The following is an 11,351-nucleotide window of genomic DNA, read 5'->3' on the forward strand; positions in this document are numbered from 1 at the left end:
GACTGTTCTGCTTAGGGATGCTCAGCCCCTTTCTGCTGGCATCCAGACAACCTCCAGCAGCTCCAAGTCAGACTTTTTGACATTGTTTGACAACATAGTCATCTAAAAAATCCATGCCTTCAAACCAAAAATTGAGTTACAAGAAATAGTATTTTTCCCCAAACCCCAAACTTCAAAGTTTTGAAAAAGTTTATGATTGGGGGACTGAATTCAGAGTTACTCTGATTGTGTGTGGCTTGTGGTCTATGAGCTAGCACACCTGAAAGTGATCATCCCTAAATTGATGTACACAGGAGCAACAATAAGTTGACTTAGCAGGAAGAAGTCATGAAGGTGAGAGGGTGAGGGGTAATGGGAAGAGTTTTAGTATAATTGCTTTGAGTTCTTTCCATTTAGTTTAATGTTAGCTGTAGTAAGAGCTGCGGGCTGCGTTCCTGCCACCCAGCTCCCAGATGCCTGGCTAGCTTATGCTCTGAAATAACAACACACAAACTGTAATCTTTTAAACACTGCCTGGCCCATTTCTATTAATGTGTGTAGCACCGAGGTGCGCTTACCGGGAAGATTCTAGCCTCTGTCCATCCTGAGTCAGAGCTTCATCTCGTCTGCCCCAGAGAGGAGAGCTATCGAGTCTGAGCTCACTTCCTCTTCCTCCCAGCATTCTGTTCTGCCTACTTCACCCACCTAAGGGAATGCCTATCAAAATGGGCCGAGGCAGTTTCTTTATTAGCCAATGACTTTCCTCCATCAGTTAGCTTGCTGTATATTACTTTTATTTTGTTTGAATATGGTCCTTATATCTTCAAGACCTTTATCAGAAAGGGGTGTAGGATTTTGGCAAAGGCTTTTCAGCATCTAGTGACATGATCACAAGTTCTTTTGCTTTCAGTTTATTTACATAGTGGATTATATTGACAGATTTTCACATGTTGAACCATCCCTGCATCTGAGATGAGGCCAACTTAATCATGGTAGGTGGTTTTTAATGTGTCCTTGGATTTGGTTTGCCAATATTATATTGAGTATTTTTGCATCAATGTTCACGAGGGTGATGGTCTGTAATTTTCTTTCCTAGTTAAGTCTTTAAGTGGTTTTGGTATCAGGGTAACTGTAGCTTCATATAAAGAGTTTGGCATGTTCCTTTTATCTCTATTGTGTGGAACACATTGAGGAGTATAAGTATTAGCTCTTCTTGGACGTTCTGGTAGAATTCTGAGCTGCAATCATCTAGCCCTGGGGTTTTTATTTGTTTGTTTGATTTTTGGTTGGGAGACCTTTGATGATTGCTTCTATTACCTTAGAGGTTATAGGTCTATTTAAGTTGTTTATCTGGTCTTGATTTAGCTGTGGTATGTAGTAACTTACCAGGAAATTGTTCGTTTCTTTCAGATTATTCAATTTTGTAGAATATCGGTTTTCAAAGTATGACCTAATAATTCTTTGTATTTCCTCAGTGTCTTTTGTTATTTCTTTATTTTTTATTTTGTACATTTGGACATCCTCTCTCAGCCTTCTAGTTAGTTTGTATAAGTGCTTGCCTATCTTGTTGATTTTCTCAAAGAACCAACTCTTTGCTTCATTGATTCTTTGTATTGCTTTCTTTGTTTCTATTTTATTTATTTCAGTCCTCAATTTGATAATTTCCTGTCATCTACTCTGCTTGCATGAATATGCTTCTTTTTGTTTTTTAAACCCTTCGGTGTGCTGTTAAGTCACTAATGTGAGCTTTCTCCATTTTTTTATGTAGGCACTTAATGCTGTGAACTTTCCTCTTAACATTGCTTTCATGGTATCCCAGAGATTTGGGTTTGTTGTGCACTCTTTCTTGTTAAAATTTAGGAAGTCTTTAATTTCTTTCTTAATTTCTTCCTTGACACCAGGGTGATTCAGTTGAGCATTGTTTATTTTCCATGAGTTTGTAGGCTTTCTGCAATTAGTGTTGTTGACTCTGATGAGATACAGGGTGTTTTTCCAATTTTTTTGTATCTGTTGATGTTTGCTTTATGACCATGTGTGTGGTCAGTTTTAAGGAAGGTTCCATAAGGTACTGAGAAGAAAGTATATTCTTTTGTGTTTGAATGAAATGTTCCATAGATGTCTATTAAATCTGTTTCAGTCAAAATATTTATTCTCTTATTTCTCTGTAAAGTTGGTATCTGACAGACATGTCCATTGATGAGAGTGGGGTGTTGAAGTCTCCTACTATGAGTGTGTGGGATTTGATGTCCAATTTAGGCTTTAGTAATGCTTCTTTTACATATCTGGGTGCTTTTGTATTTAGGGCATAGATGTTTAGAATTGGATATTCATCTTGGTGAATTTTTCCTGTGATGAGTATAAAGTGTTCTTCTCTCATTTTGACTGATTTTAGTTTAAAGTCTATTTCATGAGATACTAGCATGGCTACATCAACTTGTTTCTTAGGTCCATTTGACTGGAAAATCTTTTCCCAACTCTTTACTCTGAGGTAATGTCTGCCTTTGAGTTTGAGGTGTGTTTCTTGTATGCAGCAGATAGATGGATCCTGTTTAAAAATAAAATAGTGGAGTAGAGGCACGGCTCTTCTGTTAAAACTAGGCTCAAAATAAAATATTTATTTTTACTTTATGTCCATTGATGTTTTGGCTGCATGTGTAAGTTTGTGTGAGAGGGTCAGAAGCCCTGGAACTGGAGTTACAGACCAGTGTGAACTGCCATGTGGGCGCTAGGAATTAAACCTGCATCATCTGAAAGAGCTACCAGTATTCTTAACTGCTGAGCTATCTCCTCCACCTTAACATTTTATTTTTGAACATCTATTTTTAGTACTTTTATTTTGTATATGTGCATGTGTGTGTGTGTGTGTGTGTGTCCACATGAGTGCTGATGATTATGGGGCCCAAAGGTATTGGATCCCATTGGAGTTGGAGTTACAGTTGGTTGAGTGTTATCCAGTGCGGGTGATAGGAACCAAACTCAGGTCCTCTGCAAAAACAATGTATGCTCTTAATTGTGGTCCATCTCTCCATTCCCTTTCAGTATATTAAATATGAAAAAAAAATCATAAAAATGGTAAGAAACTCCCATATATACACATCTAGACTTAAAACTTCCATTTGTTATTTCTAAATATGATGCCTTTGGGAACTGTTGTAGAGTGTTTTGTATTGTGCAGGATATTCAAATGAAGAGAGTCACTTAAGAGATTAATTTTAAGTTCTTTGGCAGCAGGGAGGACAGTTTCTGTGAACTGAACCTGGCTCCCTGTTCAGTAGCATATTTACCATTATACACAAAGGTTGTACTTGGAGTACAACAAGTTCTCATACCAAAGCCCCTTTGATCTATTTAAAATATTCTCTGTAAGAAATCATCACACCCCTACCCAGTCCTTATTGTGGACTGTTTGCATTTCCCAATAAATCCAGGCCCCCAATATGCCGGGATAGTCTTGTGACAAAAGTAATGTCAACAACGCTAGAAAACATTTAAAAAAATCACCTTTCTCTATTATATATATATTTCTTTTTGGTTTTTTGACACAGGGTTTCTATGTGGCTTTTTTGGAGCCTGTCCTCGAACTAGCTCTGTAGACCAGGCTGGTCTCGAACTCACAGAGATCCGCCACCCTCTGCCTCACGAGTACTGGGATTAAAGGCCTGCGCCACCATCTAGACACCTTGAACAAACAACTGAAACATTTGGTCATTACCCTACATACAGTGAGAAACAATTTTTCATACTCATGCTTATCTAATGCTTTCCCTAGATACAATGACTACCAGATTTCCAATACATCTCCCCCTTTTGTTTGAGCTTTTTAACTATGTTGAAGATTATGCAGTCACACAGTAAAGATAGACTTTTCTCTATCATGTTTTCTCACAATCTTATGTAGATAAATCAGAGTACATATTTTACTAGTCATCTTTTTTATTATTTTTTTTATTGAGAACTACATTTTTCTCTGTTCCCCTCCTTGCCTCTCCCATCCCTTTATACCCTCCCCCAAGGTCCTCATACACCAAATTGACTCAGGAGATCTTGTCATTTCCTACGTCCTATGTAGATTAGATCTATGTATTAATTCTCTGGCTTAGTGATTTGTGGGCTGGTTTTATTTGCTTTATGTTGAAAAACCACTTATGAGTGAGTATGTGTGATAATTATCTTTCTGTGTCTGAGTTACCTCACTCAAAATGATGATTTCTTGTTCCATCCATTTGCCTGCAAAATTCAAGATTTTGTTGTTTTTTTCTGACATTGTGTAAATGTACCACATTTTCCTTATCCATTCTTTGGTCAAGGGGCATTTCGGGTGTTTCCAGGTTCTGGCTATGACAAAGAATGCTTTTGTGAACATAGTTGAGCACATGTCCTTGTGGCACGGTTGAACATCCTTTGGATATATGCCCAAAAGTGGTATTACTAGGCCTTGAGGAAAGATTAAAGGCTTATACCGCCTTGTCTGACCTGGTGGCTCTCTTGGTGCTGGCCTTGTTCACATGTCATCGTAATGTATATCCCCACAGATGAGTCCAAGCCCAGGGCAAGTGAAGACTCAATTTGGACAAACAGAAGAGCCTCAGGTTCTAGAGAGAACCACAAGATAAGACTATAGTACTGGAACTTGATATAGGCTGGGAAGAACCACTGGAAAAGTTACTGTGGGCAGCAGGCACCATAACCACTTGTTTCCTTGGGCTTCCTGTACAGTTGAATGCAAAGTGGATGTAATTTAGGTGAGGTGACTATAGGCTATAATGCCACAACATGAGAGGCTGAGGAAGAGGACCACAAGTTTGAGAGCAGCCTTGACTACAGAGTGAGTCTTATGCTATTCTGGGTTATCATTCTGGCTTCCTTTCCATTATTGTAATAAAGCAATCTGAACAAAAGCAACTTTGGGAAGAAACAACTTTTATTTATGCTTATAGGCTACTGACCATCACTGAAGAAAGTCAGGGCAGGAACTCAAGCAGGAACTTCAGGAGAAGCCATAGAGGAATGTTGCTTGCTGGAGGGCTCAGACTCAAACTTAGTTTTCTCATACAGCACAGGATCATCTGTCTGGAGAATGATGCTTCCCAAAACTGGTTGAACTCTATTACGTTAATTAAAATGACAATCTCCCAAGACGTACCCATAGGCCGGTGTGACCTGGACAATATCTTTACTGAGAGTGCTTCCTCATTTGACTCTGGGCTTTGCCAAATTGAAACTTATAAAGCTGTGGTAGCTTCAGTGTAATTGGCCCCCATAATCTCAAAGGGAAGGGTATCAGAAGATGTGGCCTTGTTGGAGTAGGTGAGATCTTGTTGGAGGAAGTCTGTCACTGTAGAGGTGGGATTTGAAGTCTCAAATATGCTCAAGCCACACTTACTAAGACAGATACTTTCTTGGTGTCTACAAATCGAAACGGAGAAATCTTAGCTCCTTTTCCAGCACTATGATTGCCTGAACACCACCATGTGGCACCATGATGATAAGGGACTAAATCTCTGAAAATGGAAGCCACCACACTTACATGATTTTCCTTTCTAAGAGTTGCCATGCTCGTGATGTCTCTGCACAGCAATAGAAACCCCAATTTAGACAGCAATGTTATTGCATAATTATGTTGTATTTAAGAAGTGTGTAGGTGGTGATGTGGCTCAGTGGTAAAGACAATTGCTTCCAAACATAGAGACTTGATCTGTCCCTGGGGATCACATGCTCCTCAACATTGACTCCTGACCTCCACATCTATCATGGTATGACTCTCTAATAAGCAAGTAAATGTACTTTAAAGAAAATATAACAAGTGATTGGAGTTTTCTGACTTTCTATGGTGGATTATTTCTATGTGCTAATTACCAAGAGAGCCCTTGTCCTAGTTAATAGTCTAGAGCTTTAACTAAAGAACTCAATTCATCCTGGACAAATGACCTTTTGGATATACTCATTTCCCCTGTCCCTTGCTGTCTTGATATTAGTTGAGTTCAAGCAGAGTAGGGAGGTAGAACAAATGTTTGTTTTCGTTAGTGATTTTTAAACTTTGCCTCCTGGAAACTCTGGCATGACACGGTGGACTTGCGAAATGAAGCCAAACTTTGACAGCAAAAAGCCAACTGAGAGAGTTTCTGTTAAAATGATGGGTTGGTTTTGAAAGTTGCTGGTGGGAGAGGTCCAGAGAAAAAAGCTGGATATGCTAATGGTGAAAGTGTCAAATACTGCATTTGAGTTCATCTTTTTGACATTGTGTGACAACATTGTCATCTACAAAAGTCATGCCTTCAAACCAAAAATTGAGTTACAAGAAATTATATTATTTCTCAAGCCCCAAACTTACAATGCCTCGAATAAGTTTATGAATTTGGGGGCTGAATTCAGTGTTACTCTTGGCTGCGTGTGGCTTGTGGGTTGTGAGTCGACACTCCTGACAGTGATCATCCCTAAACTGATGTACACATGAGCAACACTAAGTGAACTTAGTGTCATTAAGTCATGAAGTTGAGAGGGGATGGGTAATTGGAGGACTTGGAGGGAGGAAAGAGTAAGATAAAATTGATCTCAATTCAATACTCATGTATAAAATTCACAAGAAAGTAGAAAAAGAATGTTTTCTTTATATTTTTAAAGGATACTTTGTTAGGTTGATGAGATATAACAGTTTAATTATAAACACACATGTTGTTCCCTATTAGTTTTATTTACAGAACTGCTGGGAAGACATAACTTTTTATTATTTAATGAATCATTATTAGTGTTTGAATGTGAGAGAGACACAGTGTGTGTGACTGTGTGTATTGAGTGAGCATATGTTCTGTGCACTGGGTGTGCCAGCGTGCATTAGAATGTAGGCATGACTATGAGTGTGTGAGAATGTGTGTGTTTCTGTGTGTCTGTGTGTGTGTGTAAGAGTCAGATGACCAGGAAGTCTAGTATAAGATGGTGTCTCCTGGAAATGGTAGGAAGTAACACCTGTGAAATAACAAAATATTGTTATCTTAACAAGATCTGAACACTGGCATCACTAATAGACATGCTAATACAAAGAGGGGAATCTCACAAGACCTCACCCCTAGATGATGACCTATAGGCAATTAATAACTGCTAAGAGAGGGAGAATTAGTCTTCCCTAGGCATGGGTCTCTTAATTGATTGTCCGGTACAGAGTGGTCAGCCCTGAAACCATGCAAACAAGCCACATTAAATGGACTCAGCATATTTTTTTATGCTTATATATGTGTAATCATAATAATTACAAAGAGATCATAATATTGACATGGAGTGAAGGAATGGGAAGAAAGAGAGTAAGGGTGATGATGCATTTTTTTCTTCAAAATTGCAAATAAAAAAGATGGAGACTGTGAGCTTTGCAGCCACATGATCTCTTGGATCCTTGTAGCATTAGAGATTAATTACTTAACCTGAGATGAATATTGATCATTTGGACATAGTTTGCTCACTTGTCATAGAGCAATACTCACGGGTTTGATAAATGGATGCTATCAATTAATGTGGGCAAAGTACATAGAACAGTAAATTTTAGATATCATTGTCTGATGTTAGCTTTGTTGGCATAGGGTGCACATGTGAGCATGCACTTGTGGTTGAGTGATCTTCCACACTCTCTACTGCTGTTGATAAAATAATGTAATCTTTAGACCACAAAGCCACAATGGTTGGTGAATTCTGTAAAATCCTTCCTTCTTAGTGCTCCATCCTACAATCAGGAGCTCTTGGAGCCTGATTGAGTTGGAACACCTGGGAGATCCTGAGTGATAAATAGGACCAGAGTAATGAAAAAGAACTGGGTGTCAGTAACTTCTCCAGGAAGTATGAAGCCTTAGGCCCATTTCCAGACATCTGCCCTTCTCATCACTTGGAATCCATGCCAACAGTCATCACATGGTCAGTGTGTTAGACAGGTATATAACCCATGTACATGGTTTTTCTCTACAGGGAAAATAACAGAGTACATGGTTTTGACGTTATTTTAATTTTTTATATTATTTGTTCTTTCTTCGTGTTTCTGACTGTTATGGCATGCAGGACGGGGGGGTCAGAAGACATCCTGCAGGAGTTGATTCTCTATTCCCACAGGGACAACCTCAGGTCATCAGGATTTGGCAGCAAGGATCTTTACCAGCTAAGCCGTCTCACCCACCCAAAGTTTTACCAATGCTAGCTCAACTTAGTGGATTTGGAAATTTTTTCCCCTGCTAAAGGGGATTGAATCTTGGACATCATGCATGCTACTCATATGCTCTACTGAGCTACATCCCCAGCAGCATTTGTTTGTTTACATCCACAGAATGAAATTATATAGAGAACATGTAGATAAAATAGTGCATGCTAAAATATACATGTAAATATATGTAAAAATACTGTATATACTGCATATAATACTGTATATTTAAAAATCTGGAGTCTCTCTCTACTGATTTCCTTATTAAAGGACCATGTACTTTTTTTTCAACAGGGCTGGGTTCATGGAGATCATTTGAAGAGGCTGAGGAGGGATCATATGAACAAGGGGGTCAGGAGCATGATGGGGAAAACCACAGATACAGCTGAATTAAGCTAGTGGGAGCTCACAGACTATAGACTGACTGGGGGACCTGCACAGGACTGAACTAGGTACTCTGAATGTGGGTCACAGTTATGTGACTTGATATGTTAACGGGGAGCTAGCAGTGGCACCAGGACCTATGCCAGGTGCATGAACTGGCTTTTTGGAGCCCATTCCCTTGGGTGGGATACCTTGCTCAGCCTTGAAACGGGGGAAGGGGCTTCATCCTGTCAAATCCTAGTATGCCAGACTTTATTGACTCCCCAAAAAAAGCTTTGCCCCACCTGAAGAGATGATAAATATGGGAAGGGGGAGGCTGGAAGGCAGGAGAAGGAGAAAGTGGAGTAGGTATATAAAAATAAAAAATAATTTTTTAAATCAATAATAAAGAAAAAGAACATGTTAATGTGATACTGTATATTAAAATATACACCTATTAAAAATGTTGTATATAATGTTGTATATTGAAAAACCTGGAGTCTCTGTCTACTGATGTGAGACCCTCATACCTTATTCTTAAAGGGACGAGTTGGAATTTCCTTCCAGAATGTTTTAAAATCAGAAAGTGCAAACTAACTTCTTGTTTCCAGTAAGATAATGGCCTTGGAAGTTGGAAAGCACAAGGACGCCCAGCCACGTGGCTGATAAAGATGGCCTGACTCAGGGGCAGGGTGACTTGCTCTGAAAACAAAGAACAAACTGACTAAACAGGATAGGAGAGAAAGCAAAGCCATTACACCCATGCCAACCCCACCACCACCCAGAAGGGCAGCTTGTGATTTTTGCCTTTAAAAAAGCAAACCCCAGCACTCGGGAGGCAGAGGCAGGTGGAGTTTGAGGCCAGCCTGGTCTACAAGAGCTAGTTCCAGGACAGGAACCAAAAGCTACAGAGAAACCCTGCCTTGAAAATCAAAAAAAAAAAAAAAAACCCAGGAAACCCAACAAAAAAACTCTTAACTCCTCTCTACCTCGCTGCAACTGGGAGTTGGAGATGGATTCTGAGATAACTTGCAATAAAAACCTTGCTTTTTATAGTCTGGTCTTGTGTGGTTTGTGGTGGTCTCTCTGGGGGTCCTAATCTGGGCACAACATTGATATCCTTATTGGAGGGCTCTGTGCTTTTTTTAATACAGGACCTATCACTGTAGTTCAGGTTAGCATCAGACTTGCTAAGTAGCCAAGAATGGTCTTGAACTTCTGATCTTACTGTCTCTACCTCTGGAGGGCAGGGATTAGAACCACCATCCGGGCATGTTCGGTGCTGTTCGTGATCCAGCCTAGGGCTTACTGAGTACTAGGCAAGAACCCTCTCAACTGAGCTACATCCCCAACCCAGAGTCCTGCACTTATTTTTACTTAATAAATTTTGTTGTCTGACAACCTGTATATAATGAATTCTGGATAATTTTCTCTACTCTCACTAATTTCCCTCCCAACCTTGTCAATCTTACTTCCTCCCTAAAATCTCTTTCCCATATTCATGATTTCTTCTGTGTCCTACAGGCTTTTACTAGTGCCATCTGTGTGACCATGGGTTTAGAACTGTCCATTAGAGCCTGTGGACTCACCACTCACCAGTGGGCTAACACACAAATGCATACAATGCCTCCCTCTCACCCAGGACCTGTTAGGTGTCAACAGTATTATGGATTTGTTGCGGGTCCCGGAAGCTTGCTGCAGGGTCGAGACCAGCAGCAGGCCAACAAACAAAGGTGGCTGGTCCCCTGGACATCCCCAGCGGCTGGCTAGCCATGTGGGTGGAGATGGGCAAGGGGCAGACAGATAGGCACACCATGCAGATGGGTTTCCTGAAAGCTGCTGGGGTCCCAAAAGCATCCAGTCCCAAGCAGGGATGTCACAAGAGACCACGTGGCAGGTCTCCATTTGACTGCGGCAGTTGGGCAAAAGACACAGCTAAACATACCATACAGAGTAAAGTTAGACATTTTTTAGGTGGATTATGGAGGGGAAGGAAAAAGGGGAGGGGAGAGAGAGGCTGCCTCTCCAAGAGAGGGGACAGGAAGAAGAGAAAGTGGGGCTCTGAGGCTGTAAGCAGGAAGGGAGTAGGCTTGGCTTGTCTCTTAAAGAGACAGAACAATCATTACAAACAGTTCAGCAGGAAGTGGTAAAGTCTGTCTCATCTCATAATGACCACAAGCATGGAGCAGCAGGTAATGAATTTTGGTATATTGAAGAAGTCGACGAATTTAGTTTTGTTGGTGGTTTTTGTTCCCCAAGACAGGGTCTCATGTGCCCCAGGCTGGTCTCAAACTCCTTATGTAGCTTTGAACTTCCTCTTTGAACTTGTGATCCCCTTTCCTCTACTCCCTCAGTTCTTTGATTACAGAAGTACACCACCAATTACGTGGTGCTGGGGATGGAACAAGGGCTTTGTGACTGCAGAGCTGTCACTCTCCCAGCTGATTCTGACCACTACTCCTGGATTTTCTTTTTCTCAAACAAACAAACATTGCTGGTCTCAAATAAAAATAAAACTTTTAAGAAATACATAAGATTTAAGCAATTCATCAGAATATGAATACACACATATTCGTACACTGCATGATTTATCCATTTACAGTATAATTTCCAATGCTTTACATGTGGTTCTATGTGGTTAAACGAGCTACACAGTCAGTGAGTTTTAGAACATTATCATCAATTAAAAAAGGGTCTCCTAACGTTTACTAGAAACTAATCAAAGACATTTTAACACATAATTGGAACCTGCTCAACCCAGCACCTCTCCCAACTTAAATTGACAGGTCTGAATGACCACTCTATTACATAGTGGGTGACTGCTACTCAGAATATT

This window comes from Microtus pennsylvanicus, chromosome 1 (genome assembly GCF_037038515.1).
Source record: "Microtus pennsylvanicus isolate mMicPen1 chromosome 1, mMicPen1.hap1, whole genome shotgun sequence".
NCBI classification, from domain to species: domain Eukaryota; kingdom Metazoa; phylum Chordata; class Mammalia; order Rodentia; family Cricetidae; genus Microtus; species Microtus pennsylvanicus.